The 14,542-nt window shown below is 47.1% G+C and overlaps 1 protein-coding gene across 4 annotated transcripts in view; it reads right to left on the bottom strand.

The window, feature by feature from the left end:
• ST6GAL1 (ST6 beta-galactoside alpha-2,6-sialyltransferase 1) overlaps positions 1-14,542 on the bottom strand; it is a 46,604-nt gene that overhangs the window by 18,165 nt on the left and 13,897 nt on the right. For 2 of the 4 annotated variants that reach the window (XM_054205559.1, XM_054205558.1), the window contains exon 2: positions 13,468-13,634. The exons of 1 other annotated variant lie outside the window; for it this stretch is intronic. The gene's annotated coding sequence lies outside the window, so the exon portion shown is untranslated. Of the gene's footprint in view, positions 1-13,464; positions 13,635-14,542 lie in introns of all 4 variants that reach the window. One more of the 4 variants, XM_054205560.1, reaches the window with a different exon arrangement.

The raw sequence follows: 14,542 nt of genomic DNA, 5'->3' as shown, positions 1-14,542 counted from the left end.
TCGCTGCTAAACGGCAGAGATCTCGCAGCAAATCCCTGTGGGACTTGTGTGATGTTGTGAAACCTGACCGCTTTGTTTCCTACCCGCTAGGCAGTCGCTTATCCAGGACAGGAACCTTCTCATCCCACAACAGGTTACGTTTGGTTTTTTTCTTTTTTTCCGACGCTCTTGGTGAGCAATGTCACCAAAATCTTGACAATTCAAGCATGCTGTTTCTCTCTCTCCAGGTTCACCAACTTCCAAAAGCAAGAAGAGGAAACAGGCAGATAGATTTGAAACGTGACTCTTAAGCAAACAGATGATGAGACTTTTCCATTAATTCTTACATATTCTACAGGTGTTAGTTATTTTTATTGTCTGAAGCAATGCGTCCCACCAGTATTCCTCTGAAATGCTATCACCTCAAATAACACCTTTAATTTAATTTAAACGATGATTTGAGAGATGCAGCCCCTCGGGATGGGCCCACGCAGGGATCGCATCCACCTGTTTGAACGTGTCTCTCACTGGTCTCTCCGTTCATACATCAGCATCACTCACCTGAAGTTTTTTTGCCCCTGTACGCACAAAAGCTTTTTAATTTAGCAAGTTGTTCCTCAGTCTTTTTTTTTTTTTGCGTAACGTGATAACGATTTCATATTTAAACTTAGAGCATTTACACTTCTTTCCAGGTTTCCTTCATTTATGCATCTCCATCTGTCCTCACAACTGTGCCGTGCCCAAATACAAAGCAGTAAAACTTTGTTCCCAGCTTTTGCTGGTGTATTTTTTAATGTTTTTATACTCCCCCATATGAACATTTTATATTTCAACTACACCTTTTTATCCCTCTTTTGTACATGCTCAGTACTAACCCTTTCCTCCACTCGGGACCCTCTGTAAAGCGCCTGTGAAGAACGCTGTGGCTGGCAGCAGAGGCAGAATGAGTTCACATGGAAGTGTGTGAAAAGAGGATACCTAAAGGGGAAAGACATGGAGGCGTGGGGCAGGAATTCCTCCATTCAAAACAACATACCCAAGGAATCTGAAAAGGAGGAAAAAAAAAAAAAAAAAAGATTCCAGAAGTAACACCAAATCCACATTTGCTCTTAAAATTCCCTATTCCTGTCCTGGGAGAAAAAAAATAAATATCAAGAGCCTTTATGGTTTTAAACAAACTCTGATCATGCCATTTTGCGTGAAGCAGTTGTATTTTTCATGTACTCTATACATCAGATGAAAGGTGATAACGTATCTGTTAAAGCTAAAGATCTATCCCTCCGGAGCTGCGTTTCAGAAGATCTCTCTGATACACTATTTAGCCTAGCCTGTTAATTTAACTGTGTGCATTTCAATTTTGTAAATATATAAACAAAGACGACTCACTTCTACCAATTCTTGGGTTTTTTCCAAAATGTAACTGTGCTATGAAAATAAAACATCTGTTGAGCCATACACTTAAGTACATGCTTCCAATGCCACCAAACAGAACAAAATAAAAGGTGGTGAATGAAGAATTTTTACATGGAGAATGAGGAAAATAAGTGTTTTAAGTAAGGAACATGGTTACATTTCAGGTGACGCGTTGAGGAGCAGCTGTACAAGTCACTTGCTAATGAAATAAATCATTCTATTAGTGCTGCCTGCATTAAAAATCTCTGCACGTGCCAGAAAAAATATCCTGCTGTCGCAGCTGAAAAAAATCCTCCAGAACAGGAGAGGGAGGTCTGGGGAGGGGGCACAGGGGAAAGAGTTTAAGCATGTGTTTCATTTTGGTTTTGCGTTGTCAACAAACATTGGGATTCAATAAAGGCAGAAGCCTTCATTTCTGGCTGTGTCAGCCCTTTATTCCCCCTCTTTCCTGAGGTCCCCTGTTGTTTTTGGAGGGTGGCTCTGCATAGCAGCTCACTGCCTCCCCTTTCTGCCCTAACTAAAAAGCAGCAGTTTTGCTTTCACTCACTGCACACGCTCTGCTGGGCACCTGCAGAGCCGCACGGTCACTAACAGCCACCGAGACCCAAGGCAAGAAGTGACCTGCGCTGTCACGGCTTCCCATCTTCAGCCGCCGCCATCCCAATGGGGTGCCTGCACAGCTCTGGTCCAGGACCAGCCGATACCAGGGCACGGTCTTAAACAAAGTGCATGTTCGGAGCTGTTGGAGCTCAGCTCTAATAAACCACTTCACATTAACAAGTATGACACAGGCGATGACAAACCCGCTCCAGGGCATCTGAACCAGGTAAGCCACCTAGCTAAGGACATGCCAGCAGTCATGGCTGCAGCAAGAAGCAGTACACCCAGCAGCACCCACAGGGCTGAGAAGCAGCTTTCCCAAGACTCTGTTTGCTGTTGTGCTCCTCTCCAGACCAGGAGCAGACACCAACACACAGGTGCAGGGACCATCCTCAACATCGACGTACCAAGAGAGAGATTCAACAAGCAGTGCTGCAGCCCTGCCACGCTGCTGTAATGGCTGGTGACTGTAACAGGGATGGTCCTCCCGTCCCTTTGCCCACCTGCTCAGAGACTGGCATCCTCAGAGGGATGACTTTCAGTTCCGACAAGTGTATCGCATCCCTGCCCTTCGCTCCAACCCTGTCAGGAAAGCTGTTAACACCAAAAAAACGATCTTCTTCTGCAAAGCCACAAGCTCTAACCATCGCCCTGGGCCAGCAGTAACAGTCCCTGACCCTGCCAGCTAAAGGAGAAGTGGGCTACAGCAGGGTCCTTTGCAGGTGCATGAAAATGGAAGGACAATTTAACTTTTAGGACAAGAAAAAATAATTATCAGAGCATGCCATGGTGGAGAACACCATATACGTGTTTCTTGCTTGGTCGGTTACTTGCCTGGAGGGATGGAGTGTTTACAAGCTCCAGAACAGGACCAAGCTCTCGGCTGGTGGGATCAGCACCTCTCCATTACAAAACCTCGTTTCCTACCCTGTGGACAGATGCCTGCTGAATATTCCTTGTTACTAGTAATGGACAGGAAAGAGAACCCACCTGTGTGGGGTGCCGGCATGCGCCAGGCCAGCCCTGGGCTCTGGCAGCATGTTCCCACTGCAATGTGGTCAGACAGCCACCACAGAGCCTTCAGAGTGCAGTTCCACACAGAAGCCATTCCATGGTGCCCCTGGCAGCCTCACTCAGCAAGGTATTTGGAGACCGCTGCTGGTAACAAACCTTTTCAATCTCTAAAGTTGCCAACTTCATGTTCATGTTGAAGAAGGAGAAAGGAAGTGCATCGTGCTATGCACAAACGGCACCAATTCCCCCAAAACGCTGCTTCTCCTCCCGCACCCAGACCCACCAGCATCATGGCTTATCATTACCATTCCCACACTGAAGCCAACAATAAAAATTCCCCCCCAGCCCCCCAACTTTAAAGACCAGGATGTGATCACTGATTTAGGACTATTTACTTTACATGGAACGTTATGCCTTCAAATCAAACAAATCACTTCTTACTTCTTCCCAGTCATGTGTTTCTCTGTGGCGTTTATCTTTCGAAATGAGAGGGCAGTGCTTCTTTATTTTAAATTAGTGGTATGTGACAGGTCAACACTTCATGCCTCTGCAAATATCACTGTGCGCTAAGACATGTAATTGGTATTCCAAGGCCCCAGGACAATAAATACACTTTGTGCCAGCTGCAGCTACGCTACCCTTCCGGATAATATTTCTCTGGCACCAACCTTTTATGGGTGGGCATGATGTCTTCCCATCTCCTCAAGGCCAATCCCGTAACTCTTTACAACTTGCTCAGCGAAGGATCTAATACAATTTAACATAAGACAGTGAAATAAACTTGCAGAACTGTGCATCTACCATTGCTTGTTTTCAGTCCAGCAGCACTACTGAGGTTTGGTTCTCCTCTTCATACCCATAGCTCATCCCTCTCAGGGATGGCAGGGCTGGCACTCGAGAATGGTGTGCCACCACGCCAACTTCACTGGAGGACAGAAGCAAAATGGGAATTCTGACCATTGACTTCAGGAAGCGCTATTCAAACCCCTCTGCGTTAAGCAAAACCCTTCTTGCATTACCTTTAAAATAAACTGGTTTTCACAAAGAAATACATACTGATTCATGTAAGAGACAGATGTCAAGAGTGTTCATCAAAAAGCACCAGGTGCTAAGAGAAAAAGGCACATCCCAATGGCAATAAAGAGAATATTAGAATGGACACCAATCAGAGCCCATCAAAGCAAATAACTTTCAGAGAAATGGTAAGAAAAATTACTTAACAAGCACTTCAAGTACTTATCTCCAAAAATCAAAATAGTTCCTTTCTATGCAAGGAACTTGAGACGTTGAAGACAAATGGAAACATAAAAATTACAGTTAACTATTTTGCCTCTGACAGAAAAGGAGGTGGAAAAAAACCCACATTACAATAACCAGATGTTTTTCCACAAACCCAAAATGCTTGCTTTTGCTCTCCATAACCACGGTGTTAGGTAAGCTAAATTGATACCACTTCTACCACGCATCACCGGTTCCACTGCTTAAACCGAGACCGAAATGACCAGAGGAAAGCCGGGTATAACTCAACACAAGCTGTCGAGGAAGCCCTGGTCCAAGTTCAGTGTTGGGCTGCAGCAGAGCAGCCGAGGCAGCAGGGACGCAGGAATACACGTACCCCAAAGTCCTGGATATCCCTCTCTGTTAAAGCAACAGCCAGGTTCACAGAAGTCAAAATATTTGCGGTAGCAGACATGAAATACCGTGTTTGCCAAGGCATGTCAGCGAGTCACATCGCCGTGCAGGGAGCTCATGGCGTGGCTGGACTTCAGACCTTAACAACAGCAAGCGCTGCTCTGTTTTTCAAACACGTCTGATTTATTCATCTGGTAAAATGATCCCCTTGTAGCATCACTTCAAATGTATCTACTGTCAATAAGACCACAAGGTCACCACCAGGGAAGGGACCTTGCCTGAATAAAATTCAATTTTATGAATCACAGGCAATATAAAAGTATGGCACAAATCTGGGCACCTAGATATATTTAAAGACATTTAAAGAGCTTAATACACGCCTTCCTCCTTAAAGTTTCACATATGTATTTATAAAAACAGAAAACATTAATGAAACTTTCCTGATAGAGCTGTCATTTAAAACCTCCTTGCTATTTTCTTCTCTCAGCACCCCACCCCAGACCCTTAGGGAAAGGAAAATAGGTTCAATGGTTCCTCCTACCCAAACCCAAAACTATGTCCTCTCCTTAAGGAACCGGCAGAGACGATGCTTTGTGGGAGCAGAACGGCGTGCAATGCCCACCCTTCAGTGGGATGGAGGACCAGGCACAGCCAAGCACCGGCTCCAGCTGTAAGCTCCCACACAGAGCATGCCATGCGTCTGGCAGCTCCATGGTACCAGGTACAAGCTATTCAAAGAATTTTCTTTTTCTTCCCCACTTAGCACACCCTGAAAGCATCCCAGTGACAGATTAGTGTGGTTACGGGCATGACATGAAGTGGTCTGAAGCGCAACAAATCTACACGGTTGCTGGAGGGACGAAAAGACCATGCTGGTGTAACTGGAACACATTTAGTTTACTGAAGTTCAGAGAGGCCAAAAAGGCTATAAAGGCCATTTTAGTGTCTCTCCACCCTAATATCTCCTACTCTAAGTGGTTTCAGCCTGCTTTTTCCACTATCAGAAAAGCAGGTGTAAAGCCTGGAAAGCACTACCCAGCTCCTGTCCCCAAGCAACCTATCACTCGCTTCCTATGGTTGGTGCTTTAGATATAAGTCTGGCAGCACAGCTTGGAAACAGCAACTAGATGGATCTGCCATGGATCTGAACCACACGCCTCCCCTTGAAGCAGGCTGCTCTCTCCCCACTGGTATTTAAGGCCACAGAAGTTTCAGGCACACTTGTGTCTCCACTATGAAGGATACCAACCTTGTGGCACTTCCTTACTGGCACAAAGATGGCAGCCATTAGAATTTATTAGCCTTTCTAATTTATATTGAATGTGACTGAATGCAACATTCATGGTATGAAATAATCCTGTTGGCCTACTTGGGTCAGGTACCTGGTTCTTGCTCCTCCTCATCCCTGCCCCTGGAAAGGCTCAAAAACACTGAGACCTTAAGTCCCACATACCATAACTGGCTATAAAGTAAATATTTTCACAAATTCAGACAACTAGAGTCTTCTAAGAGTGCAGTTACCCCAAGCATTAGAAGAGAAATTAGTCCTGTGTGGCTCAAAGCAGGACACCAGCAGGGGTCAAGCGTGCGAGTCTGGCCCATGGCAGACAGCCGGGACCAGCGGCGTGCGCAGGGCTCGCTGAGAAAGTAGCGGGGGAGAAAAAAAAGCAAGACGACCAATGAATCTCAGCACAGATGTGTTTTTCATCAAACCCAGGTAGCAACTTCCTGCATTGAGGAAGAGATCTAGGCAGATGATTCCAACAAAAACATAAGTTACTCCCTAAAGCAGTAAAGGAGGCCCCAGACATTTTTGTATCTCCTCCATTCGATATCGCTTTTAGTACAACATATTTCAGCAGTCTTAGAGAGCTCTTGTATGGTCTAAAAGAGTCCTCTCAGCCCCCAGAGCAATGAAAGATCCCTGCCTGCCCCCCAGGACCAGCCAGCATTTTGCTGGGAGAAGGGTTGAGATATGGGAGGAGGGATGAGATACGGGAGGGGGATGTTATTGCCAAGAGTTTGAATCCTGCACACAAGCATGCAGCTCTCTTCTCGTCTGCTCACTGCCACCTGGCCACAAAGACACCAGACTTCTTCTTTCATGAAGGGAACTCCCCCCAAACATAGAAGTCAGGCACCTGTCATGCCTAGGATGAATGGCTTTGCACGAGGCCATTCTCAACCACCGATAATTTCCATTACTAGGTACAACACTCCACTCCTCACTCCCACCTTGTTTTCTAAACATAACTGCTGAAAATGGAGCCATTTCCTACCACACAGCAGCTGGAGGGCCCCGAGATAAGCACACATGTAACAGCATTAATACAGAGAATTCACGCCCCAAGAGAAAGCCAGGTTTATCTGTACCGCAATTTTTCTTTTTATAACATCACAAATTGGTTCTGTTTAAATATTGACGTTCTTCCAGCATTTTACTATATCAGTCAGCTTTGTCCTCAGGTCAGCCATGTCATAGCACTGCCAAGCCCGACTTCATCTTCCTCACTGAGTAAATCCTAAAGGGAAGCTCAAAAAAGCACATGTAAAAAAAAAAAAAAAAATCAGGGGAGCCGGAGGGGATGTTCCTTAGGACTTCTGTTGGTGTCCTGCTGCTGAGAAATGCAGTAAACCAAGCAGCTGGTGCAACCACTAGATATTAGACCATTCTCGGAAAGCTTCTTTTTGCTGGGTTTCACCTGACTCAAGCCCTGTTTGATCGGAAATTGCTTCTCAGTATGGATGGAAACACAATAAGATTGGGGGCGATGAGCAGGTCAGCTCCAAGGGCGCACTCCTGACCCAAACTACATCACTGAACTCAATGTTAATCAAATCTAGGCTGCACCACTCTCAATCAGGAAGCCTAATGCCCAAATCCACACAATTCTTCCTGGTGGACGAGAGGCTCAACGTGAGCCGTCAGTGTGCACTAGCAGCCCAGAAAGCCAATCGTATCCTGGGCTGCATCAGGAGAAGCACGGCCAGCAGGTGGAGGGAGGTGATTCTGCCCCTCTACTCCACTCTTGTGAGACCTCACCTGGAGTACTGCGTCCAATTCTGAAGCCCCTACTCAAGAAAGATATGGACGTGCTGGAACGTGTCCAGAGAAGGGCCACGAGGATGACCAGAGGGCTGGAGCACCTCTCCTATGAGGACAGACTGAGAGAGTTGAGGTTGTTCAGTCTGGAGGAAAGGCAGCTCCCAGGAGACCTTATAGTGGCCTACCAGTATCTTAAGGGGGCCTACAAGAAAGCTGGGGAGGGACTTTTTAGGATGTCGGGTAATGCTAGGACTAGAGGGAATGGATTAAAACTAGAAATGGGATGATTTAGATTGGACGTTAGGAAGAAGTTCTTCACCATGAGGGTGGTGAGACACTGGAACAGGTTGCCCAGAGAGGTGGTGGAAGCCCCATCCCTGGAAGTTTTTAAGGCCAGGCTGTATGGGGCTCTCAGCAACCTGATCTAGTGGGAGGTGTCCCTGCCCATGGCAGGGGGGTTGGAACTAGATGATCTTTAAGGTCCCTTCCAACCCTAACAATTCTGTGATTCTAAGTAACACCTCAACAGCCCAGACGCAGAAGGCCAAAGTGCCTCACTGGGGCTTCCCCCACCCCAAGGAAGGAAACTGCACTCCAGCACCAAACGCTTGGCATTCGGTTGAAACAAACGTTTACAAATCAGGTAGAAGGTGCAGAATACTGCAAAACTTCCCTCCAAGATGAGGGTGTGCAGCAAACACTATTTACAGTCATCTCTTAAAATAACAGGCCTCGATGGACTGCATGGATAAGTACAAATGCCAAAACCACCCCCGGCGGTGGCTGCCAGCTGCTGGGGTGGACTCACAGGATGCCACAGGGGGGGGTGACACCACACTTAACTGCTTTAAAGCAAGAAAGGGTACTTCCACACAGCAGCAGTCTCACACACTGTAACTTCCCGCACAGCGCTGAAGACTGCAAGGGTGATCTCGTCCCATCTCACACATGCCCAATTCATCTGAGACAAGGCCATTTCTTCTTGCTGCTCAACATCTGACCCAAGCTCAAAGTGGAAAAGCACTGGGCTTCAAGTTCACTGAACTTTAAACAAGGTTGACTTTTGATCTGGCTTAGATCAAGCCTTAGGTTAAAGTTACTCATTCATTTTCTTCAAACAAATCTGCCTACTTTCACTCCAGTATGCTTTTAAGGGACAAGTTTTTATTACTTGGGAATGCCACCATAGTCTTGTGGGAGCTGATCCTAGCTTCATCTCCACTTTTCTCCCTCTTCTTGCCGCAGCAATCCTTACCAGCGGTGGACCTCACTCTCCTTTCCATGATCTCCCCCTCCAGCTCCTCCGGACGGGAGCTCGGCTGCTACAACACCATGCTTTAAGCTTGCACAGGCATCTGAAGGTACACAGTCCTGGCTGTCCTGGGGTCTTCCTGACAGGAGGAACACAATTTCTTTTCCATCCTCAGGCCATCATACCAGTAGCCCCTGAGGCGAAGCTGGCAGAGAACCCCCAAGCCCTGGAGGTATGCTGGTTAAAGCATCTCCTCCCACGTAGAAGGGGACGCAACACTCCAATATCAAAGCAAAGAAAAGTGACCGAGAAGCAAAGCCCTCTCACGCTACTTTGGGATTATTAATTTACATTTCAGTGCTCTTTATTGTTTGGTTTTTTAATTTATTTCCAAGAATCAGTCCAATTCAGCCAAAGTTCTTCTGCTTCCACTGAAATGTGTCTCTCTCTCCAATATATAATAAATACACATAGGTATGTACTTAAATACCTATTACCACCTATGTTTGAATTATGTAATAATGCATTCAGGATACAATGAGAAATTGATATTGCTGAAATAAAAGCTTTTTCATAAGCTGTCCAACACACATATAGGTCAGGGTTTTATGTCCTCAAGGGAAATTACTTGTACAAGTCATCTTTGAATTTTTCCTCCTCCTTCTGACGTTATTAAATATAGAAATCACTAGTTAAATGCATCAGCCTGATGAATATTTTCTGGAGTCTGTTAGGAACAATAATTTTCAATTTTTTTTTCCCTAAAGTAGAGGGGTAGAAAATATAAGCCTGCCCCAGTTTTTAGGTAGGTTCCTCTCACTTTGAGTTGTGTATAAAGCCTTATCTTGTCTGGATCTCTGTAAGGCTTTATCTGTAGCCATCTCCAATAGGATGGAGCATCACCACTTCAGAAATGAGTACACTTGCAGCTAACCTCCCATGCCCTTTTTGGGAGGTCTTTACAAGCTGAACCAAACACGAGTGCTCTTTTCAGAGATCTCGGCAGATTACAGCCCAAAGAAGTGTAAAACCATTTGTGTGAGAGCAGGGAAGCCGAGCGGAAACTTCCCACGCGCTCGCCGAGAGGGGCTGGCTCCCCTGAACCCTTTGACTTCGCCAGGGTGACGCTGCTGCCGGGAGAGATGAAAGCGCCGTGCTCTGCACTGCCTGATCAAACACTCGCACGGCAGCGCTGGTGGTTAGCGCTTGACAAAACCGCTCCTCTGACTGCAGCAGTACGTAGAAGAGCTATTTTTAAGAGACCAAGGATGCACAGCACTGCGTGGAGGCGAGGAGATGGAGGGATGGAGATGGATACACCTGCTACCCGTGAGGAACCGGGTGCCTTCCTGCTGCATCTGCATCTCCACGACTCTCCTCCTGGGAAATCTTCCCTAAGGTCCTTCACATCCTGTCCAGCATCGGCACCACACAAGGGGATGCCTTAATTTCCATGGTCTTTCCCCACAGTGCAGTGGCAGGCAGCTGCCCTCCTGCCTTCGTGAGATCTGTATACCCACCTCCAGCCCTCCTCCCACCCTCCAGAAGCCTTCCTTGTTGGAAGTTCTTTCCTTATCTACATTTTCGGTCAGCTTTTCTCCCATCTCTCTCAGATCCCCTGCTTGCGGTGCCTGTTCTGGGCTCATGTCTTCTGCTTACAATATGTTTCAGAGCTGATGCATGAGTCCCAAAGGATGCTTCAAGTGCGAAGCGATGTTCAAGATGGGTGTCTTCTGCCATAGTGTACCGCAGCACGGACCTCATGCATGTAAGACAGCAGAAGCCTTGAATATACAGAATCAGGCTGACACCAGAGCAGCCACAGAGCCACAAGCACCAACAGCCAGCTCCTGATAGAGAAAGCTGCCCCAAACTGATGGGGCTGGTGGAGCCATCTCTAAAGCACATGCAAAACAGCTGCAAAAAAAGCAGATGGGCTGGCACGGCACTTCAGCATCGAGTACACAGAATTAACTACTGTGTTAATCTTACACAATATGATTACATATGCATCATCCTGTTATCATTGAAAGGAACTGTATTTTAGTATGTGATCCAAGGTTTTGCCGAGTAGGCTCTGCTGGCCTGGGCACCCACCTCAGAGAACCATTGCTAAACCTGGACGTAACACACTGAAGCACATCCCCATTCTTCTCTCCTACGCCTTCGACCATCCAGACCCCACATATCAACAGTTCCTCTTCTCCATCGGGCAGGCTGTGCTCAGCCACAAGCCGCTTTCTGAAGGAGCAGTGGTCAGGGGCTCCCACACAGCTAGATGGAGCACTGGGGAATGAAGGGGGTGCGTGCGTCTATTTTTGGTTTTACTTCCCTATTTCAGATGTGCTCAAAGGAGGAAAGAGAAAAGCCCCTTTTCCATTTCAGATATTAACACATTAAACAGTGTAACTGCTGACAAGAGGGTTGGGCAGGCCAAGAGATAAAGATATTACAGGCCGAATACATGACTTTGCTGGTTTTCAACTATTCAACTCCCCCAGAAGCCTTTGCATATTACAAGGCGGGCCTAACCAGGCTGCCTACTCTGAAACCGTGTTTAGTAACAGGGGATTGGGTTTGGCTGTTCAACAGGAAGACTTCTGAGCTTTTTCAAAAGGGTCTAAAGATTTCGTCCTGGCACAAATGGAAGGCAACCCCTCAGTTCCGTGTTACCAAAGCACATTAAGAGAAATGATATCTCTACACTAAAAGTGAATCTGTGCTGGAGAGGTTGGCTTGGCCTTACACTTCAGCTGTCCAGAAGAGTGGCATCCAACCAAGGCCAAAATAACAGTAATCAGTCACTGCTGCGTATCTGTTCTTTGCACATGCACACAGAGCTGCCCCGTGCTCCCACACCTCCTGAGAGAGGGTGACTCCCATGTCTACACAAGACCATGCCATAGCACCAGCTCATCTGAGGTCACACCCTGAGACATGTCTTTGTCCAGCGAGCAGAGGATTTCCACAGAGGAACAAGGAAGAAAAACAAAACTAAAACCCACCCCTGTAAAAGAAGTTTTACAGGCATGGAGCTCCATGACGGAGCTGCTTTTTTGATCCTCTATTCTATACCCAAATCCCACCTAACCAGAAGTCAAGCTGTCTCCAGCTTAGTTTCCTTCTTTCCCCATGAAAAGAGCAGCTGCCAAAGATGCCCAACGCAATGTGCCATACCCTTTCTTTTCCACTCACCTACCTCCAGCAGTGCCTTGCCACTCCTGCCAACACTCCCCAGGCCCCATACCGCTCCGTCTGAACATCTGCGCAAATTTTGGCTGCCCTCTGCCCTCTTTGGGGATGGAATTTCAGCACCCCCAAGCAGGCAGGCTGGTGGAGCTCCACCACCCCAGCCCAAGCGTTTCAGCTTGCAATGCTACAGGTAATACAATACTGGGAGGGAAAAGTGTTCCCCTGGCCAGAAAGGAAGAAAGGGTGGTGCATTTTCCGTATTAAAGATTCAGGTTTTAAGTGGAGGAGAGGAGATTAGCATGTTTCCAGCAGAGGAGGAAGTGGGGAGCAAGAGCTGGCACGGTTTTTGCCAGCAAGCTAAGGATTTAAAGAAGCAGCTATACAATGAGGTCCTCCCAAACCTTCTTCACACATAAAAACAGGCACAAACCCAATACTTGTATTCGCAGTCACCTCTAAAAGTGCCACCTACCAAGTTAGCCTTCCCATGCGCAAGAGAAAAGGCAGGGTCCCAGCATTACCACCTTTCCCAGTCACTGCAATGGCTCAGGCTGCCCAAGATTCTTGCTTTGCATGATCAAAACCTTACGGTGTACACTAATTGTATGCCAAAGGGTATCAGCATTCACACAATTACTGGACTAATCAAGCGCAAAGCTGAAGGACAGAGCTCTAGGAAAATTCAATACGTGGTATGGATCTTTTGGGCAAGCTCATCATCCCAGAGGGCAGTTGCTGAAAGCTGGCAGTGGGATGACAGGGGGCAGGATGCCGGCGGGGAAGAGTGACAGAAAGGACAAGTAGTGGCACCAACAATGAAAGTACTTCAGGCATGTTCAGCAGAGGTCAGTTGTGAAAGCAGCCAGCTAATTACTCTAACTTAGCACCACCAGCAATATCCCCAGACAGTTTCCGCAGAAAACCCTAACCGAAATGAGCCCCAGCACGTATCTTAAATTAATTTTATGCAAGCCAGAATAATAACTGGATATTAATTTTATGCAAGTCACAATAATCGTTGGATCTTAGACAGGTATCTCTGGAGCATAATCAATACGTATCAACATCCACAAGGGCACCAACAAGAAGCAAAATAAATGTTTTATTTTGCTTCAAAAAAGAAATATAGGATAGTTGTAAGGGGAATGGCAGAGAACCCTTCCCATGTTCTTTACCGTCCTCCCAACTCTGCAGGCAACACGAGACAGCCCCAGTGCAAACAGCAGTGCGTCTGAACGTATGTGGCCTCATCATGCCAACAGCAGCCATGCTCTTGCTGCAGGCATGTGAAAGGGAAAAGGGGGGCTGGGAAAAGAAGAGGAAGAGCCATAGTCACCACCTTCATCTCCACGTTCCTTCACTGTCCACGGCAGTTCCTGTCAAACCCTTCCAGGCAGAAGCAGGTTGCCAGGTATGATCTGTCATAGATGCCACCACGGGGACCACATCCGTGCTCTGCACGCAATTCTTCATGCTCCCATCTCCCTTTTAATCGAGTTCTCTAGCCTAGGAAGGAAATTAAGGGGAAGATGTTAGACAGCCACATCAGACTGATCAGAAACCACCCAAATGGGGACTACAACCGCCAACTGGGACCACACAGCAAGTCATCAGTGACACAGAAACACACAGAGCCTGCAGATGCTGCTGCGCCCACACCACAGGCAAAGGTGTCCTGGGTAAGACCAACACCCGAGCCGCCAACACCTTTAAACATAACTTGTGCTTGAGTAAAACTGCACACAGAGCCTTATTTTGAAGGCAAAATCTGCTGGTGAAGACCTGCTGCCTGCAGAACTCCCCAGAGTCTAACACCAGGAGTCAGGGTCCGGGAGAGCTGGTAAATGCCGAGATCAGGGCAGAAGAACTCACCCTTAGCACTGGAGTTCTAGGTCCCTAAGGAGATCTCAGCAACAAAGCCTGTATAAATGCATGTGCAAAGCCCCTCTTGCAGATCCCCCTCCCACTGAACCATCAACAGCAAAACCCACTGCCTACACTGATGCAACGGAGCAAGGATGCACTGCACTTATCTGATGACGCTTGCTGGAAACACAAAAAAGCCTTTACAGAGTTTATTTTTCTAACCTCTCCCCTACTTCTAAAAGAAACTCAGCATAACTGCAGCACGTGTCCCAAAATCCTCTTAAATAAGACATTAATCACAAGACTGTTCAGCAAGTGAGAGCACAGGGTCTGCTCGAAAAACGCCGCTTTCCGTAATTATCCTGCCCTGGGCAAGTTTCCAGTGTATGTGCATGGCCTGGCATATGTCTCACCCCCGAGGCCAGCAGCTCAGCTTTCTGCTCTCAGCAGGGAACCTGAGGGCTCACAGCTTAAGGAGAGGTCCCAATATGCCGCCATCCCAAATTACTGCCAGCTTGAACCATCCGAGGACCGTACCCCACTGCAGC

This window comes from Rissa tridactyla, chromosome 6 (assembly GCF_028500815.1).
Source record: "Rissa tridactyla isolate bRisTri1 chromosome 6, bRisTri1.patW.cur.20221130, whole genome shotgun sequence".
Taxonomy (NCBI): Eukaryota; Metazoa; Chordata; class Aves; order Charadriiformes; family Laridae; genus Rissa; species Rissa tridactyla.
This window is presented reverse-complemented; position numbering and strand designations above follow the sequence as displayed.